This window comes from Vigna unguiculata, unplaced genomic scaffold (assembly GCF_037176805.1).
Source record: "Vigna unguiculata cultivar grain cowpea cultivar isolate G323 ecotype 2 unplaced genomic scaffold, ASM3717680v1 ptg000106l, whole genome shotgun sequence".
NCBI lineage: Eukaryota > Viridiplantae > Streptophyta > Magnoliopsida > Fabales > Fabaceae > Vigna > Vigna unguiculata.
In genome coordinates this window covers 94,054-100,000 of record NW_028196748.1, presented here as the reverse complement: position 1 = coordinate 100,000, position 5,947 = coordinate 94,054, and positions in this window count along the sequence as shown.

The window sequence follows — 5,947 nt, the reverse complement described above, 5'->3', positions numbered from 1 at the left end:
TCAATTCCCGTTCTCAACCCATGACCAATAGGAACTCGAAGTTTCCTTCGTAACTCGTCAAATTTCTTCACAGCGGCTCCCTTCCATGCCTCATTTCATAGGGAACCTCAAACTGGCTCTATTTCATTATATTACATCCATAAACTAATTCCATTCATTTAATATCCCTATCTTTGGTGTTATTGAGATAAGAGATGTCGTTTCTATTTCTAGTCTATCTATTTCTATAAATGGAAAATTATGCAAAATTGAAAATTGAAAAATCGTTATATAATAATCCAAAAATTGCAATAGAAAAGAAAAAGAGAGGTTTGAGATGATTTTTCAATCTTTTATACTGGAGAATCTAGTATTCTTATGCATGAAGATAATGAATTCGATAGTTGTGGTCGGACTCTATTATGGATTTATGACCACATTTTCCATAGGGCCCTCTTATCTCTTCCTTCTTCGAGCTAGACTTGTGGAAGAAGGAACCGAGAAGAAAATAGCAGCAACAACTGGGTTTATTACGGGACAGCTCATAATGTTCATGTCTATCTATTATGCGCCTTTGCATTTAGCATTGGGTAGACCCCATACAATAACTGTCATAGCTATACCCTATCTTTTATTTCAGTTCTTCGGCAATAGTCAAAAAAACTTTTTGAATTATGGATACAAGAATCCAAATTCAATACGTAATTTTAGTATTCAAAGAAGATTCTTTCAGAATCTTCTTTTTCAATTTTTAAATCCCCTTTTCTTACCGAGTTCCATATTCATGAGATTCATCAATATTTATTTGTTTCGATGTAACAATAAAATTACTAGAAAGATTAATATATCTAGAATATACAATAATATATACGAAGCTATTCGCCCCCCCCCCCACATATTTGATAGCTTCTCCTAGAAAAAAACTTGTAATACCTATTCCATTCGTAATTCCATCAATTCTTTTTTTATCAAAAAAAGAATTTAATTTCACTAATCTTCTGATACTAGCAATTAAAGATTTTTCATAAAAAAGATCTATATAACCATGATTATACGACCAATTATATATGATATTTTGAAAATGATCGGCAACATTTTTTTTAAGAAAACTTTTTTCAAATAAATTTAATAAATTCAAATTTTTTAAATAGGAATAAACCGATTTGTAAAAAAAAGACGCTAGAAATATTCCCCAAAAAGTGAAACTCAAAGAAAAAGTTGCGTTTGTGAAAAATTCATAATAATTCATAAAATTTTCTGAATCTTTATGTAAAAGATCTATAAACGGAATTAACAATTTTGATAAAATATCCAAATGTATTCCGTCTTGACTGAAAGAAATTCCTACAGCACCAACGAATAAAGTAAAGAGCGCTAAAATAAGCATAGAAAATCGCATAGTATTGTTAGATTCATTAGGATATAAACAAGCAGTTTTTTTAGTGCCAAAATGCATAATACCAAAAACAAGATGTTTTATATTTTTAATATTTTGATTAACGCGATGTAGATATCTCTTCCGGATAAAAAAAGAAGTTATTTCATTCTTTTTTATTTTTAGTAAAACTAAGAAAAAATTTTCGTTTTTTCTTTTAAGTTTTACTTGTTTCTTCCCCCATAAAGATATTGAATAGAATGAACTATTTTTTTTTCCATTAAAATTCAAAAAATGAACGTTTAAATATCCCTCAAAAACAAGTAAATAAATTCGAAACATATAAAATGCAGTTAATCCTGCTGCAGAACAAGCTATTATTGCAAAAATTGGTGAATACAACCAACTATCATTAAGAATCTCATCCTTAGACCAAAAACAGGCAAAGGGTGGAATACCGCAAAGAGAGAGTGTACCCACTAAAAAAAAAGTTTTTGTAATTGGTACATGTTTTGTTAAACCGCCCATAAAAACCATATTTTGACTTTTAGCTGGAGAATATCCGACAAGAGCTTCCATTGAATGAATAATGGATCCAGATCCTAAAAACAACAATGCTTTTGAATAAGCATGAGTAATCAAATGAAATAAAGCACCTCGATAAGATCCCATACCCAAAGCTAACATCATATAACCCAATTGAGACATTGTAGAATAGGCCAAATTTTTCTTAATATCTTTTTGAGCAATAGCTAAAGTAGCTCCTAATATTACTGTTATTATACCTATAAAAGCTATTGCGTTCATTATTTTGGGTAGCACTATGAAAAGAGGAAAAAGACGAGCCACAAGAAAAATTCCAGCGGCTACCATAGTAGCAGCATGTATAAGGGCAGAAATTGGAGTAGGTCCCTCCATAGCATCGGGTAGCCATACATGAAGAGGAAATTGGGCAGATTTTGCAACTGAGCCACAAAATAGCAAGAGGGCAAACAGAGTAAAAAAAAAAATATTCATTTCATTTTTAGAAATCAAATTATTTATAATTTGAAACAAATGCCGAAATTCCAAACTACCCGTTATCCAATAAAGACCTAAAATTCCCAATAATAAACCAAAATCCCCTACACGATTCGTTACAAATGCTTTTTGACAAGCATTTGCCGCAATAGGGCGGGTGAACCAAAAGCCTATTAATAAATAAGAACACATTCCAATTAATTCCCAAAAAAAATAAATTTGTATCAAATTCGAACTAGTAACTAATCCCAACATTGAAATATTAAAAAGAGTAAGATAAGCAAAAAATCTCAAATATCCTTGATCATGAGACATATAATTATCACTATAAATAAGAACGAGAATGCCAACCGTAGTAATTAATATTGACATAATAGAAGTAAGTGAATCGATCAAGTACCCAAACTCTAAAGAAATATCATTATTTATGGTCCAAGACCATACATATTGAAAAAACAAACTATTCTTGATTTGATGAATAGACAAATCAAGCGAAAAAATCATAACTATAGTTAACAATAAGATACTAGGAAAAGCCCAAATACGGCGAATATTTTTCGTTGCAGTGGGAAAAAGTAGAAGTCCCACTCCTATTAACATCGGAACTGGGAATGGAATAAAAGGTATGATCCATGAATATTGATGTGTATATTCCATACAATAAAGAAAAAAAATTAGGATTCTAATGAATTTGGTTTCTTAGGTTTTTCTTTTATCTTTTTTGTAAAGTAAAGGAATGGTTTCGGTTAATAACAAAGAAAGATAGAATTTAATAAAATAGAATAATCGATTATTCATTATTCTGACTCTTTGGACAATATTTTTTGAACATTGGTTTAGTTCATTAAATTTAACTTAACTAATTAAGTTTTTATTACAATAAGAAATAGCGATTTGGGGAAAACTTTCTAAAAAGTATTATATTCTTATTATAAATATAATAAAAACAAAAATGGAAATTCAAATATATAAAATATATGTCTAATTAGAGATAAACTTAATTTTCATTTACCGCAAAATGTCTTTCACATAAAATTCTATAACAATAAAAAACTATACTAATTCTATGGCAGTTCCAAAAAAGCGCACGTCTATATCAAAAAAACTTATTCGGAACACTTTATGGAAAAAGAAGGGATATTTTACAGCATTAAAAGCTTTTTCATTAGGGCAATCTATTTTTACGGGGAATTCAAAAAGCTTTTTCTGTAACAAATATAAACGTTAGAATAATTTCAATTAACTGGATTCAACGACTCTTTTTTAAATACAAAAATATGAATATAAAATTGATATAGAATATAAGATTCAGTTATGAATTTAGGATATTTACATTCTATATTATGATATTTACATTCTATATTTAATAGATTCTAATAGAATTCTTTAAAATTATTTTATTGAATGTTTAGTAAACAAATATTGTGTTTTAATTGATTCTTTGAATCTCGACAATTGACTAAAATTGGGTTATTATGGTTTCGAGTCAGCCGCTATGGTGAAATTGGTAGACACGCTGCTCTTAGGAAGCAGTGCTAGAGCATCTCGGTTCGAGTCCGAGTAGCGGCATCTTATCTTCTAAAAAAAAGTTCCTATAAAGAATTATTATTTCTATTCCAAGTATTTCTATTTTTTCATTCTATATGGTATTTTCCACTTTAGAGCATATATTAACTCATATATCCTTTTCGGTCGTATCTATTTTAATTTCAATTCATTTGATAACCTTATTATTAGGCAATGAAATCATAGGATTATACAATTTGTTCAAAAAAGGCATGATAATAACCTTTTTTTGTATCACAGGATTGTTAGTTACTCGTTGGATTTTTTCAGGCCATTTACCATTTAGTAATTTATATGAATCATTAATATTTCTTTCATGGACTTTTTCTATCTTTTATATGGTTCTTTGCTTCAAAAAACAAAAAAATGACTATTTCAATACAATAATAACACCAAGTATTCTTTTTACCCAAGGCTTTGCTACTTCGGGTCTTTTAACCGAAATGCATGAATCCTTAAAATTAGTGCCTGCTTTACAGTCCCATTGGTTAATGATGCACGTAAGTATGATGATATTGGGTTATACAACTCTTTTATGTGGATCATTAATATCAGTGGCTATTTTAGTCATTACATTTCAAGAACTCATACAAATTCTTGGTAAAAGCAAGACTTTGTTTTTTTTTAATGAATCCTTTTCTTTTGCTGAAATCAAATATATGAATATGAATGATAAAAAGAATATTTTACAACAAACTCCTTTTCCGTTTTATTCGTCTTATAGAAATTATTATAGATATCAATTTATTCAACAATTGGATCGTTGGGGTTACCGTACTATTAGTCTAGGTTTTATCTTTTTAACAATAGGTAATATATCTGGAGCAGTATGGGCTAATGAGGCATGGGGATCATATTGGAATTGGGATCCAAAGGAAACTTGGGCTTTTATTACTTGGACTATTTTCGCAATTTATTTACATACTAGAAAAAATAAAAAATTGGAATATAGAAATTCTTCAATAGTGGCCTCCATAGGCTTTCTTATAATTTGGATATGTTATTTAGGGATAAATCTTTTAGGAATAGGACTACATAGTTATGGTTCATTTACACCTAATTAATTTAAAAAAATTCACAAATATTGGGAACATTCTATAGAATAAGAAAAAAAACTCCCAATAAAATGATTAAGACCCCATTGAATCAAGTAATGTAATATTGATTCAAGGGGTTCTCACAAACAACAAAAATATTCAATTAGAATTCAATTTCATTTTTATGTAATTAAGAAAATACAAAAAGAAATCCATTTTTTTTTATTGTGCATCGGATTGATTTCTATTTTTTCTTTTTCATTTATTCCCAAAAACTATCTATAAAAAATGAGAGAGAATAGCTTCAACCTTGTCAGCCGAAATTGAAAAAATAAAATCTGGATAAATGCCAATACTTATTACGGGTATAAGGATAGAAATTGAAATAAATAATTCTCGTGGCCCCGAATCAAAAAAATAAGAATTTTGTTTATTAAAAAGCTTGTATCCATAAAACATTTGACGTAAGATAGATAATAAATAAATAGGAGTTAATATCATTCCAATTGCAGTTACAAAAGTTATGAGTATTTTTGTGATGAAAAGATATTTTTGATTGGTAATTATTCCCAATAATACTATAAATTCTGCAACAAAACCGCTCATGCCCGGTAATGCAAGAGAAGCCATCGATAAGGTAGTGAAAATCGTGAATATTTTTGGCATTGGGATAGCCATTCCACCCATTTCGTCGAGATAAAGAAGACGTAGTCTATCATAACTAGTTCCCGCCAAGAAAAAAAGGGCAGCACCAATAAATCCGTGAGAGATTATTTGTAAAATAGCCCCATTCAGCCCTGTCTCGCTTATAGAACCAATTCCTAAAATTAAGAAACCCATATGAGAGACCGAGGAATAAGCTATTCTTTTTTTTACATTGCGTTGACCAAGAGATGTTGAAGCTGCATAGATTATTTGAATGGAACCTAATAACATTAACCAGGGACAAAATATAGAATGAGCGCGAGAT